Source organism: Phyllobates terribilis, unplaced genomic scaffold (genome assembly GCF_046119375.1).
Source record: "Phyllobates terribilis strain yellow unplaced genomic scaffold, ASM4611937v1 Scaffold_172__1_contigs__length_4051808, whole genome shotgun sequence".
Classification (NCBI taxonomy): Eukaryota; Metazoa; Chordata; class Amphibia; order Anura; family Dendrobatidae; genus Phyllobates; species Phyllobates terribilis.
Window position 1 is genome coordinate 3,576,457 of NW_027362932.1, and position 15,589 is coordinate 3,592,045.

Below are 15,589 nucleotides of genomic sequence, written 5' to 3' on the forward strand. Positions count from 1 at the left end.
TGATTTTCTCAAAATGACAACAAGCAGCTGAAAAAGTGACACATCGCTGGAATCAGGGTATCTGCCCCAATATTGTGCTGCTCTCAGATGAGGCAGCACAATTAATATTATGCCAAATAAATTTCCTGTGAACTATCACATGATCTATCACAGGGGATCATGTGACATGTCACGTGATAAATCAGGTGTGTGGAGGGGGCCCGCGCCTTCTAAACTGCCCGGGGCCCTTGCTACTCTTAATCCACCCCTGCCTATATCCCCGGAGCGGCCTGGATGCCCAGTATGCTGGCGAGTCGCATACCTTGGGCGACTTTAAAGAAAGGCTGTATAGCCTGTTCAAAGTTTATCCCCTCACAGAAGAACAGAAGGTAAGCATACTGATAGGGCAGTTAACTGGTGCGGCCCAGCGGGAGGTAAAGTCTTGGACAGCTGAGGAGAAAAGGACTGTAAGGGGGGTTCTGACCCGTCTACGGGACACCTTTGATACCCGTACCTCAGCAGAAATCAAAATGCGGTTCTATGGATGTAAGCAGCGAGCTCAAGATAGCATCCGAGATTATGCCCTAAATTTACAGGAAGCCTTAGGGGCAATTAAGCAAGCTGACCCTGGCAGCGTGCAGGATACAGATAAACTATTGACTGACCAGTTCATAGAAGGTCTGCTGTCCAGCGCCCACAGAACCCAGCTGCGCCTCATGGCCCTACAGAACCCCGATTTGACTTTTGCACAGTTCAAAGATAGGGCCATCCAGGTGCTCCGAGAACCTGCACCGGGTGGCGCTGTAGCTTCCCGGCGCCCTGCCATCCCTTACCACCAGGGGGCGGCGCCCTATCCCGCAAACCTTGTGGGGGCTGATGCGCAGGCCCTAAATCCATCCCCGCCTGCAAACCTCCACCATCAGGTCCAAGAACTAACAAAGAGTGTTGCTGCATTGACCAGGACCGTACAGTCGTTACAGATGGACCTGTCAGGACCAATCAAGCTGGCTTCCAGTCCGGAGGATGTCCCGTGGCGTCGACGGAGGAGGATCCCGTCATTCAGAGGGAGGCCCGCCGATCATTACACTGAGGATGGACAGCCGATTTGCCGCCGTTGCAGCCAGCCGGGACACGTAGCCAGGTACTGTACTTTAAATGGGTCCGACCTGGGGCAAAGGGCCAACCCCCAGGCATAAGGTCATCAGGCCCATCTAATTGGCGTGATAAGTACGTAGGGGGACGCCCGGTTTTACCCGTAGTGCTGGACGGTATCCCCATGAGTGCACTGCTGGACACCGGGTCCCAAGTGACTACCATCCCCTATGTACTTTTCAAGCAGTACTGGAGTGACACTGATATAACTCGTTATCCAGACGATGACTTGAGCATCATCGCCAGCAATGGTCAACCCGTGCCGCAGGTGGGGTTCAGAGAGATGACCATTAAGATTGGTAAAGTTGAACTGCCGGCACAGGGAGTGATCATTGTGGACATTGACCATCGAGAAAGTCACCCTAAAATAACCTTGGGTACTAATGTGATTGAAAATTGTCTTTCAGAAGTAATTGTAATTTTTCAGCAGGTGGCGATGAATGCGAGCTCCAGCCAACAGAGGGTCCTCCAGAAGGAGATAAGAGCCCTGATGAGATGGCAACAGGTAGAACTGTCTGGTGGTGAGATCGGTAGCGTGAGGATGAGCGACTCGTTCCCCATTGCTATGCCCCCCAAAAGTGAAATGATCTGGTGTCGGACTGCAATCGGGTTAAGAGGGAGAGACTACCAAGCCATGGTAGAACCCGTGTACTCAGACAGCAGGCCCACCATTTTGACAGCCCGGGGGGTGGTCTATGTCCGCCATGGAAGGGTGCCCGTCCGGATCTTAAACATTGGGGAAAGGGAAGTACATTTGCCCCGGTACGCTACACTAGCCAAATTGTATACTGTTGAACACAATGCTGTCAGGGCCGTGGAACCCTTGCCTCCATCTCCCCAGGCGGAGGGTAATGGTTCCCAGAAACCCAAGGAGGACTGGTGCCAGAAACTCCACGTGGGTGCTGACTCCACTCCCTTGCACCAAAAACAAGGACTCTACCGGGTGGTTCAAGAGTACGAGAGAATCTTTAGTAAGCATCCGCTAGACTTCGGCAGAGTGAAAGGAGTAGAACACCACATCCCCACGGGGAGCCACCCACCAATTGCTGAAAGATACAGACCTGTACCACCCCGCACACTATCAGAACGCAAAGGGCATTCTGAGAGAAATGAAGGAAGCCAGGGTCAATAGAGACAGTTGTAGCCCCTGGGCAGCCCCCTTGGTTCTGGTAAAAAAGAAAGACGGTACTATGACAATGTGCGTGGACTATAGAGAAGTCAATCGTATCACCCATAAAGATAAATACCCGTTGCCTAGAATAGAGGAGTCTTTGGCCGCACTAAAATCAGCTAATTTCTTCTCTACTTTGGACCTTACTAGTGGGTACTGGCAGGTTCCTGTGGCAGAGGCTGATAAGGAGAAGACCGCCTTCACCACCCTGATGGGATTAAGTGAATTCAACTATATGCCGTTCGGGCTCTGCAACGCACCCGGGACCTTCCAGAGGCTGATGGAATGCTGTCTAGGGCACCGAAACTTTGAGACGGTCCTACTTTACCTGGACGACGTGATTGTCTATTCGAAGACTTACGAGGACCATCTAAAGCACCTGGCCGAGGTGTTCGAGGCCCTGGCAGGCTTTGGCATGAAAGTGAAACCCTCCAAGTGCCATCTGTTAAAGCCGAAGGTACAGTACCTGGGACACGTGGTGAGTGCAGAAGGAGTAGCCCCCGACCCTGACAAAATCACGGCAATAAAGAACTGGCCAAGCCCCTCTAACATAAAAGAAGTGAGGCAGTTCCTCGGGTTGGTAGGCTACTACCGAAGGTTCATCCCCAGGTTCACCAAGATGGCAGCCCCTATGCAGGACCTCCTTATAGGACAATCTAAGACCAGAAGCCAAAAGCCACCCTTCAAGTGGGACAAGCCGGAAGAGGAGTCCTTCCGCCAGCTGAAGATGGCCCTCACGGGGGATGAGAACCTGGCCTACCCTGATTATGGCCAGCCTTTTATCCTCCACACAGACGCCAGTAATGTGGGGCTGGGAGCCGTACTGTCACAGAACCAACAGGGCAGAGAAAGGGTGATCGCGTACGCCATCCGGAAGCTGAGGCCCACCGAGAGAAACCCGGAGAATTACAGCTCCTTTAAGCTGGAGTCCTTGGCAGTGGTGTGGGCCGTAACAGAACGTTTCAAGCATTACGTGGCCTCTGTGAAGTTCACTGTGTACACGGACAACAATCCGTAGACACATCTGGACAATGCGAGACTTGGTGCCCTAGAGCAGCGGTGGATGGCCCGGCTAGCAAACTATGACTTCACCATCAAGTACCGGGCAGGCCGAGCCAATGCCAATGCAGATGCCCTATCGAGAATGCCCCACTTGCCCGATGAGGGAGAAGATCCAGACGAGTTGGAGGAAATAGAGCTCCCTGCATTCCACCGGTACGGGGCCACTCAGTACTCCCACCTTGTAAGAGACAAAGACTTGACCACTGTCATGTTCAATTCCTTACCTCACCACGGCTGGGCTGAAACGCAAGATAGTGACCCTGCAATTCGCCTGGTGAAAGACCTGTTCACCCAGGCAGACGCTAACCCTGGCTCGGACGCTCCAGAGGAAGCCAAGCAGTTATGGAAGGAGAAAAGCAGGCTATTCCTCTACGAAGGTAAGCTGTGCAGAAGGCTTGTCAACCACCGGACGCACGAGCTGACCTGGCAGGTAGTGGTCCCGAGACGAGATGCAGCAATGGTACTGGAGGCCTACCATGACAGAGCGGGACACTTCGGGTGGAAGAAACTGGAGTTCCTACTGAGAGAGCGGTTCTACTGGGTCGGAATGAGAGGGGCCATAGAGAAGTGGTGCAGGGACTGTGGCCCATGTAACCTCAGAAGGAAGGCGGTACCAGCCAGAAGACGCCCTTGATGCCCATCGTCACCAGGCAGCCTCTTGAGCTGGTAGCTCTGGACCATGTGAAACTGGCTCCAAGCCGGTCGGGCTACGTCTATGCCCTGACAATAGTGGACCACTATTCCCGGTTCCTGCTGGTGGTTCCTGTTAAAGACTTGACAGCCCAAACAGCGGCCAGAGCCTTCCAACAACACTTCTGCCATCCACACGGGTATCCGGAACAGGTCTTGACAGATCAAGGTCCAGCGTTTGAGGCTGAAATCTTCCAGGAGTTCTGCAACCTCTACGGCTGTAAGAAGATTCGGACAACGTCTTACCACCCACAAACCAACGGGCTGTGTGAGAAAATGAATAATATCGTCATTGATCTCCTCAAAACGTTGTCCCTGGAAGAACGCAGCCTGTGGCCGGAGAAGCTGCCAGACCTGATAGACTTATACAACCATATCCCGGTGCATGCTACAAATTGCACCCCGGCTTACCTGATGAGGGCAAGACCAGGTAAGCTGCCGATAGACCTGGAGATGGGAGTCCTGACCCCCGAGGACACCTCCCCAGACGCGGACTGGGATACGGAACGGCAGCTACAGTACAAGAAGGTACAGGAGAGTGTGGAGAGGAGTCTGGCTCAAGCGAGAGAAAAGCAAGAGAGGCTCTTCAACCAACACGCCCCTGCTGGTCCCCTGGAACCTGGTGAGCAGGTCCTGAAGCGGAAGAGAAGGCTTCACAAGCTAGATGACCAGTGGGAGAGCGACCCGTACACAGTACTGCAGTCCAACCACAACAACCCGAAGGTATGTGTAATTACCAAGGTTGGAGGAGAAACCACTAGCACCGTCTCCAGACACCACCTAAAAAGGTGCCCCGAGCAACTACAGAGTGCAGGAGAAGATCAAGATGACCTTGAACCCGCAGAAGACAAGAAAGAAATGATCAGCACAGTTCTTGGAGAGTTCCCCCGGTCCTGGACTCGGATAAATGATGCAATAGTGGTACCCGTCCTACACTTCCTTCAACCAACCCAGCAGGAACCTACAGGAGAGCAGGAGGAATCAGAAGACCAAGCAGCCCTAGAGGCAGAAGAACCCATGCCAGCAGCCCAGGAGAGTCAACCCTCTGCTGACAGTGAGCCTGCCATACCTGCGGTAAGCCAAAGGACCCGCAGATAGCTGCCTGCACTGCCTGTAAACCCAGCTAGTAGCTGTACCCTGAATGCTAGTGGGGAAAGTCAGGTTAGACCACCACCAGACAGTGGGTTACGCAGGTCAACCCGGAGCACAAGGGGGCAAATACCAGCTCGCTGGAAGATCTAAATGCTGTATATTGTAAATGTTTTATGTTTGTTGCCTGGTTGCTAATTATGTTTTTCCAGTCTTTCTAGTTCATGGACTAACAGGTTATGGACGCTGAATAACCGGAACTATCTTGTAGATAGTTGCACTTGGTGCCCTCTTTCGAAGATGGCCACGGAAGAAAAATCTGTCTGGTGTGGCCTCCTTGTGGCCCAAAGTAGAGAGCTCAGCCTTGTCGCCACGCCCAAGGCCAGGAAATTGGGGTTTATGAAAACAGGTCCCCACACCGTGGAAAACTTCACCTTGTTGGGTGAAATAGACACCCGGTCACGGAAGCGCCGTGACCTCAAGGACAAAATATACTTGTATATATGTTATGTTGTCATTTATACCCTGTATTTGTGTTTCCTGTTTAGTCCGGAGTACTACATTTTACTAGGGGAGAATGTGTCACCCCAGGCCTGGATGCCACAAACAATAATCTGTGTCTGAGAGCAGGAGGGTGGTCCCCTGGTTAGGGACAATTAGCATACAGCACCTCCTGTCCCAGGCCAGCAGGGGAAGCTGGCTGCCCCTATAAAAGCTGGAACTGGGGGCAGGGTTAGAGAGAACTGGAAGACCTAGCTCAGGAGTGAGACTAGTCCCAGAGAAGGAGGGACAGTTCAGCTGTAGCTGAGGAGTCCGTGAGGCAGAGGAGAAACTGCAAGCCAGGGACAGAGGCGACGAGAGCCGGTCCTGGAAGAGAACCAATCTACCGGGCATTGGGGTCCGGGGCTGTCAGGGTTACAAGCCCAGCAGCAGAGAACCAACCTGCGAGGGATTTCAGGTCCCTTGGCCTAAGAAGCCTGGAGGCTCCGCCACACAGAGGGACCTGTACAGCGAGGAGCAAGCAACAGGTACCCAAGGCCCTAGTCGCATGCCATACAGGCGAGAAGTACACGGCCAGCTCAGGGACGTGGGCTATTACACCACGAAAAGGGGGATAGTCAGAAAGAGCATAGGGAAAACGGTAGGCCTACACACTCACCCTGACCAGTGGGGCTCACCCGAATTCTCTCAGACACCCAGGCCCATTCCTAACCGGTACTGTTGGGTCATTAATAATATCTACAATAAAGACCCTGAACTGTTTGAAGCGGACTCTGAACTCTTACTATTGCGGCCTGCACTATCACCCCCAACATCCACCTACACTGCCCTGAGGCTACACTCTTCCCGTGGGGAGTTATCCTACACCTGTGCTGCACACCAACACCAGCCTCAGTAGTCTGCCTCGCAGCGGCGGTTATCCCTGATCGCAATCCACTGGTGGCGTAGTCGGACATTCAAAACACTGATAAATAGACTGCCACCATTTGGTCTGACCACCCTGAGCCACGGGATCGGGTTGCCACTACTACCCCCATCAGCACCGTACACTAGAAGGCCCGGTTCCGTGTACCCCACGGCCCAGGGGGCGAGTCATGTGCATCAAATTATACATACACATATGGGGCAGTGGGGCTTCATAATATATACAGGTGCTTCTCACAAAATTAGAATATCATCAAAAGTTAGTTTATTTCAGTTCTTCAATGCAAAAAGTGAAACTCCTATATTATATAGAGTCATTACACACAGAGTGATCTATTATATAGAGTCATTACACAGAGGGATCTATTATATAGAGTCATTACACACGGAGGGATCTATTATATAGAGTCATTACACACAGAGGGATCTATTATATAGAGTCATTACACACAGAGGGATCTATTATATAGAGTCATTACACACAGAGGGATCTATTATATAGAGTCATTACACACAGAGGGATCTATTATATAGAGTCATTACACACAGAGGGATCTATTATATAGAGTCATTACACACAGAGGGATCTATTATATAGAGTCATTACACACAGAGGGATCTATTATATAGAGTCATTACACACAGAGGGATCTATTTTAAGTGTTTATTTCTGTTAATGTTGATGATTATGGCTTACAGCCAATGAAAACACAAAAGTCATTATCTCAGTAAATTAGAATACTTCATAGCAACAGCTTGAAAAATGTTTTTAAAATCCGAAAAGCTGGCCTACTGAAATGTATGTTTAGTAAATGCCCTCAATACTTGGTCGGGCTCCTTGTGCATCAATTACTGCATTAATGCGGCAATGTGGCATGGAGGCGATCAGCCTGTGGCGCTGCTGAGGTGTTATGGAAGCCCAGGTGGCTTTGATAGCAGCCTTCAGCTCATCTGTATTGTGGGGTCTGGGGTCTCATCTTCCTCTTGACAATACCCCATAGATTCTCTATAATAGATTCTCTATGGGGTTAAGGTCAGGCGAGTTTGCTGCCAATCAAGCACAGTGATACTGTTGTGTGTAAACCAGGTATTGGTACTTTTGGCAGTATGGACAGGGGCCAAGTCCTGCTGGAGAATGACATTTCCATCTCCATAAAGCTTGTGGGCAGAGGGAAGCATGAAGTGCTGTAAAATGTCCTGGTAGACGGCTGCGCTGACTTTGGTCTTGATAAAACACAGTGGACCTCCACCAGCAGATGACATGGCTCCCCAAACCATCACTGATTGTGGAGACTTCACACCAGACCTCCAGCAGCTTGGATTGTGGCCTCTCCACTCTTCCTCCAGACTCTGGGACCTTGATTTCCTAATGAAATGCAAAATTTACTTTTCATCTGAACACAACACCTTGGGCCACTGAGCATCAGTCCAGGTCTTTTTCTCTTTGGCCCAGGTAAGACGCTTCTGGCGTTGTCTATTGGTCATAAGGGGCTTGACACAAGCAATGCGACACTTGTAGCCCATGTCCTGGATACGTCTGTGTGTGGTGGCTCTTGAAGCAGTGACTCCAGCAGCAGTCCACTCCTTGTGAATCTCCCCCAAATTTTTGAATGGCCTTTTCTTAGCAATCCTTTCAAGGCTGCGGTTATCCCGGTTGCTTGTGCACCTTTTTCTACCACACTTTTTCCTTCCACGTCCATTAATATGCTCGGATACAGCACTCTGTGAACAGCTGCTTCTTTAGCAATGACCTTTTGTGGCTTACCCTCCTTGAGGAGTGTGTCAATGACTGCCTTTTGGACATCTGTCAAGTCAGCAGTCTTGCCCATGATTGTGGAGCCTACTAAAACAGACTAAGGGACCTTTTTAAATGCTTAGGAAGCCTTTGCAGGTGTTTCTTGTTAATTCTAATTTACTGAGATAGTGACTTTTGTGTTTTCATTGGCTGTAAGCCATAATCATCAACATTAGCAGAAATAAACACTTAAAACAGATCACTCTGTTTGTAATGACTCTGTATAATATATGAGTTTCACTTTTTGGATTTAAGAACTGAAATAAATTCACTTTTTGATGATATTCTAATTTTCTGAGAAGCACCTGTATGTAGCAGTGCGGCAATTATACTATATACAGTCAGGAGTATAAGTACTTGATACACTGATAATTTCGAAAGTTTTTCCACCTACAAAGAATGAAGAGGTCTGTTTTGTTCTACTTAACTGCTGCAACTTGGACCTTTAACAGGATTTATATTTCACCTATGAGAAAGCATACTATGTGTATTTGGCAGATTAACTCAGGCTTGTTTATGATAAACTGAATACCTGGATTGGAGTCCTATTTTTATACAGAATATTGACTATTAATGCTGGCAGAGTAAGTCTTAGGCTATATTCACACTAGGTGTTTTTTTCTGCAGCAAAACATAATCTCTTGGCAGGAAAGAAGTAGCGTCAAAAACGCAGGTTTTGGTGTGTTTTTTTGCAGTGGTTCTTGGTGCATTTTTGGTGCGTTTTTCAGGATCCCAAAGTTCAGCTTTGCTTCCACCATAGACACATGAAAACAGGTCACCATTGCAAGACATATGTTCATGAAAAAGTACACATTACAAATGTAACAGGGGGCGGGTGGGGGGTGAATTGGTCTGGAATGGTTTATCTAAGACCCTGGCAGTGCATTGAATTTGTAGGACACTATTTACTTTCACATTATGGTTTGCCATTGAGTTGCTCAGGCATTGTTCATTTTCACACCTCCCTGGGCCACACGTGTTGTTCAATCTCACACCTAGCTCAACCAATGTTTACTTTGTAGGCATCACTAATTTAATTAAACTGTAATAATCCAAGCTGCTATCTCAGGTGACCAAGACAAGATGGTTTAAACTTGGGAAAATCACAAGAATAAATGTGTGTCACATACTTGCTTTTTTCACTAAAAACGCAGCAAAATGTTCACACTAGGCTTTTTTTCAGCATTTTTTTCCACCACCCTTTTTTTTAATGGGTGAAAAACGCTGAAACAAGTGACATACTCTATTGCAAAAAGCCATGGAAAGCACAAAATACTGAGGACAAATAAGCAAGCTTTGTGCATGAGATTTCGGAAATCTCATAGACTTTGTTGGTACTGTAAAACGCAGCTGAAAATTTGCATAAAAAAGCGAACTAAAAAAACGTCTAGTGTGAATATAGCCTTGTATAACGGTTCGCCAATGAGTTAGGATATATGACCACGATGCAGAAATGCTGCGGAATTTTCCTAAGCGTTTCTGCATCTCCCTGGGTTGTCAAGCGCTTTGCCAAGTGATTTTAGCATCACTTGGAAAAGTGCTTGACAACTTGGTCACACTATATAATTCCATGCAACCGTCATGGATTTATATAGTGTGACCAAGTTACAATGCTGCAAATGCAGCATCAATAATGAAAAAAAAGAATAATAATGGTGAAAAATAAAAAAAAAACATTATACTCATCTTCCGATGGTCCTCGATCTCCTTCTCCGGTGCGTCCGGTGTCTTTGGCGGATCACGGTGCTGTAAAAGGACCTTTCATGACGTCATTTAGTCATGTGACAGGTCACGCAACCGCCGATGTCAGCGGTCACGTGACCTGTCACATGACTAAATGGCATCATGGAAGGTCCTTTTACCACCGCGAGCAGCCGAAGAGCCAGCAGCACCGCCGGGAGCAGACAGGGGCCATCAGAAGGTAAGTATATGTTTATTTTTTATTTTAATTCTATTTTAACTACAGGTACTATGGTACCCGGGTCTGGAGGAGAGTCTCTTCATCTCCAGACCCGGGTACCATCCACGCATTGAGTCGCATAATATCCACATGTGTATTTGTAGTCATGCGGATGTTATGCGTTCCAATGCAAGTCAATGGCGGCTAAATCGCAGCGACTCTGCAAAATTAAAGGACGTGCTGCGGATTTTTCCGCAATGATAATCCGCAGCGGAAATCTCCGCGGCATGTGCACAGCACATGCGGATTATCATTGGGGACCATTGCAGACCTATCACCAAGCGTTTTTTAAGTGTTTCCGCAGCGAAAGTTACGCTGCAGAAACGCCTAAAAAACGCATAGTGGGCACACAGCCTTAAAAGTTCTATGGTGAAGAAAAACACGTGAGATAATAAATGCGAAATATACAATATTTCCCATAATATGACTGAGGATATCTTTAGGGTGTATTCACTGTTTTTTCTTCTGCAGCAATAAATGCTGTGTTTTACAGCACCATCTTAGTGAATGACATTTCTGAAATCTCATTCACATGCTGTTTTTTTTGCATTTTTTTAAAATCTGCAGCTTGTCAAGTCTTTCAGAGGTTTTGCAGCATTTTTCACCCATTCAAATGAATGGAAAAAAAAACACAAGTAAAAACACCTGAATTTTAAGCAGCGTTTTTCCTGCCTCCTTTGATTTTTGAGGTAGAAAAAAAATACTGCCAAAATCCAACTTGTGAACACACCTTTATCCTGGTTGTGTTCTAATTGGATATAAAATAGAACGGCCATGATAACATGGGTAGTTAATTGTATGGTGTTTTCACATTAAATATTACCAGGCCGCATTCTATTTGCGCAGAGCTGCTCCGTGAAGATTCTATCACAAGATTCCGTGATGACATCACAGGTGATGGTGACATCACTGCTCACAGTCGCTATATATGCAATGCACATAGGCTCACCCGTGCCTTTCTTGGCTCTATAGTGACTGATAGCACTTGCAGTTTTTCACTATGGCTGGAATTGTTTTGGACATTCCTCAGGTAAAAGCACTATTGATGATCCTTATGATCAATCGTCCTAACAGTGTGCTTCTACCACCCGATGGCGTCCTCAGCTTCACTCACCGGCTGGTGATGGAGCTAGTAAAGGATTGCCTGACCAAACACCGACAACGTCGTCTAACGTCAGACTATCTGACGGATTTACTTCAGAACATCAGGACATTACTACACCAGGTAAGTGGCGGACACTCTGCACAGAACATCTCAATATTAACAGATAATAATGGAGGGATAGAAGCTTTTTCTTCTAATATATCGTATTTTGCAGACCATAAGACGCACCAAAATTTTTTGGGAGGTAAATAGGAAAAACATTTATTATAATAAAATGGGGGTCTGTCTTATAGTCCGAATTTTCGGTTGCTTACTGAGGGGGGGTGGTGGCAGTGGAGCGAGGTCACAGGAGGCAGAGTCGCTGCTGCAGGAAGTCGGCAGTAGGAGTGGGGCGCTGCTGCGGGCTCCAAGCTGGGAGGAGCGGGGTGTCCAGAAGGTACGAGGCTGCGGGCCCTGGGCTTCAAGGAAATGTTAGCGGTAATTCAGGAGGGGAGGCCCTGCTCTGCTTATTGATTTCTCTGCAGTGGGCTTCAAGAAGTAGGCTGCTGGAGATGGCCAATACGCAGTTTGAGATCTCAGCTCCTCATTGAGCCGAGATCTAAATCTGCACATGCACTGCCTCCAGCGGCCATTTGCCTGAAGCCCACCGCCAGAAATTCAATGGGCAGAGCGGGGACTCCCCTCCTAAATCACCGCTAACATTTCCTTGAAGCCCAGGGCCCGCAGCCTCGCACCTCCTGGACACCCCGCTGGCCCGCAGGAGCGCCCCACTTCTACTGCTGGCTTCCTGCAGCAGTGACCCTACTTCCTGTGACCTCACTCCACCACAGCCACCCCCCTGGTAAGCTACATTCAGACAATTATTATTATTAATAATCTGTCTGATATGCTGGGGTGGAGAGTTCCAGAGTAGGGGGGATGCACGGGAGAAATCTTGTATGCGATTGTGGGAAGAGGAGATAAGAGGGGAGTAGAGAAGAAGATCTTGTGAGGATCGGAGGTTGCGTGCAGGTAAGTACCGGGAGACTAGGTCACAGATATATGGAGGAGACAGGTTGTGGGTGGCTTTGCATGCCAAGGTTAGGGTCTTGAACTGGAGTCTCTGGGTAATGTGGAGCCAGTGAAGGGATTGGCGGAGCGAGGGGAAAAGCCAGGGAATAGCGGGGGGACAGGTGGATTAGTCAGACAGCAGAGTTTAGGATAGATTGGAGGGGTGCGAGAGTGTTAGAAGGGAGGTCAAAAATTTTGGAAAAAAAGGCATCTTATAGTCCAAAAAATACGGTAAAACACAACGAGTCCCCAAATACAGTATGTAGTCATTGTATCTGCAGACAGAGAACCGATGTCACATACAATTTCCGCCTCCATTCTGATCGCTCTCATCTCAAAATTCTCCTTTCCATTTTTCCTTCTTTATAGGCTGAAGAAAGATCTCAGACTGAAGATTTGGCTGTCTTTAAAGAACTGGCCGAAAAAGTCCTGTCTATACTAGAACGCTCATTGGAACGCCCGGTAAGGATCAATATTAATAGACGTATCTTAATCCACCGTATCTGAGGAGACTTTCTGAGAAAAGGTCTGAAGATGGCGCGGGATTTGTATCGTTACAATTGGTGCATCTGTAAATGTTGGTTTAGTCCTTCATGATTTATGTATTTGGTGATTTAGTGAAATCTTCCACATAGTAATTATATATATTATATCTATCAGGAAACAACAGGAGGCGACGCCAAATATGGGCAAAATGTGACCCCGAAAATCCCTGACCCTAATAGGAGTCAGCCGGAGCTGAACAGCGATCTGATTACAGGTGAGCGATCACCCGACCTTCTACAAGGAATATCCAGATATTACAGAGGACGGAGGATAATGTTAGATTTACTCTCTACTCTGTGTAATGGGAACCTGGCAGCACATTGTTACATATAGAAGTAGTGGTGTGACGGTATAGGCCATTGTCCCCTAATAATAATTGTTTGTAGAAATCCAATGTGCCAGTCAGGAGAAATGTAAAGTAGACACCATATTCAAATTAGAATGGAAGTGCACTGGGGGCGTGAAAGAAGAAATCCAAGTGCAGTGACACGCCCCCAGTGCACTTCCAGGCTAATTTGCAAATCTCTCCTATGTTTCAGCTCTCTTACCATCACTCATATGTGCAGCGTGGGTGGGGGCTTCCTCATTCATGTGATGGAGGGTCCATTCTGCAGTGCTATAGCAAGTAACATGAAATAAATTAAATTTAAATTGCATTACTGCTCTAGAAAATGGGAAAAAACTAAGATACTGAGCACATAATTTGGCCAATTCATGAATGCCCAGCAGCCAATGACAAGGCGATCTTTTTGTTGGAATCCTCTCCTAATGTGAATCCTCTCCTAGGCTGAAGCCTACATTTATATGGGTAGGTAGGATCCTGTTGTAATTAAAACCACCCCGGGCTGATGGGTGGAGATAGGTTCCCAGCAAAAAAGGTCGCCTTGCCGTGACTGCTGGGCATGCATCGAGCAAAAGAAGGTCGCCTTGCCGTGGCTGCTAGGCATGCACCCAGCAAAACAAGGTCGCCTTGTCGTGACTGCTGGGCATGCACCCAGCAAAAGAAGGTCGCCTTGTCGTGACTCCTGGGCATGCACCCAGCAAAAGAAGGTCGTCTTGCCGTGACTGCTGGGCGTGCACCCAGCAAAAAAAAAGGTCACCTTGCCGTGGCTACTTGGCATGCACCCAGAAAAAGAAGGTCGCCTTGCCGTGGCTGCTGGCCATGCATGAATTGGCCAAATTATGCGCTAAGTATCTTCCTTTTATCCTATTTTATACAGCAGTAATGCAATTCAAATTTCATTTATTTCATGTTTACATGCTATAGCGTTACAGAGTGCAACTTTGTTAGTTATGTATTTGGATGGCTACTCTTAGTATGCACCTGTTCACACCCATTTTCTTTTCGGAAGTGATGGTCAGTCTTTTGTTATTTATGAAGGGGTTCCTCCATCATTTACATTACATTTATCTATGGATTCCCCGTATATTCTCATATTTAGAATCCCCATATAACGAGTATTAATCCCATTTACAGACATCTTGTCATTTCTCCGTTATATTGCTGTATTATCTATGTAGGAATAATATCCTCTAATACATTTCATTTCTTCATCATTATTTTAGAAACAACTGAGCTGTCGAATCCTAACAATGGAATTAGTGAGATCCCGGAGATCCAAGAATCCGTAAGTATCATAGAGGGGGATGCGTGTGTGTCATCAGATCATGGGGTGTGAATGACTCGTCCAGTATTATCCCCCATACAACCATGGTACGTCTCTATTCTAAGTGTAGATGACCCTATGGTGTTAATTACATGTGAATTACAGGGAATCTGTCACCAGGTTTATGCTATTTGGTCTGAGAGAAGCATGATGCAGGGACAGAGACCCTGATTCCATGTGTTGATTACTTTACTCGGTGGAGCAGTTGTGATAAAATCACTATTTTTTTCTGCTGCAGAGCTCTGAATGCTGAGTCTTGTATAACCCCGCCCACACCATTGATTGGCAGCTTTCTGTGTACACTGTGCATAGGCAGAAAGCTGCTAATCAGTGGTGGAGGCAGGGGTACAGAGCAATAGGACTACCTGGCTAGACAGATAGTCTTCTAGTGATAATCTACTGATTTTATTGAAACAGCCACACACAGCCTAGTAAGTAACACATCACTGGAATCAGGGTCTCTGCCCCTACATCATGGTGCTTTCAGAATACATAGCAAACACCTGGTGTCAGATTACCTGTAAGTCCTCCTCTGTGTGATCTCCCACATTATCCAGAATGTTATAGTAATGTATGATGACCGTTGCAGGGCGGCTCCAGGATTTTGTGGGCCCTGGGCGAAAGAGTCTCAGTGGCCCCTTTAACACATACCACGATTCATGATGCACAGATACCGCAGATAAATATATATATATATATATATATATATATATATATATATATATATATATAGTACAAGGCCGAAGATTTCACTTCTTACATTACATGAGCGATATCTATTGTAAATTCCACAATAACTCAGAAAGCGGCGAATCCTCACAGCTCACAGTGCAGACCGGACAGTAATGTCCTCCACACAGTATAATGGCACCACATAGTCCTCTATACCGTATTATGA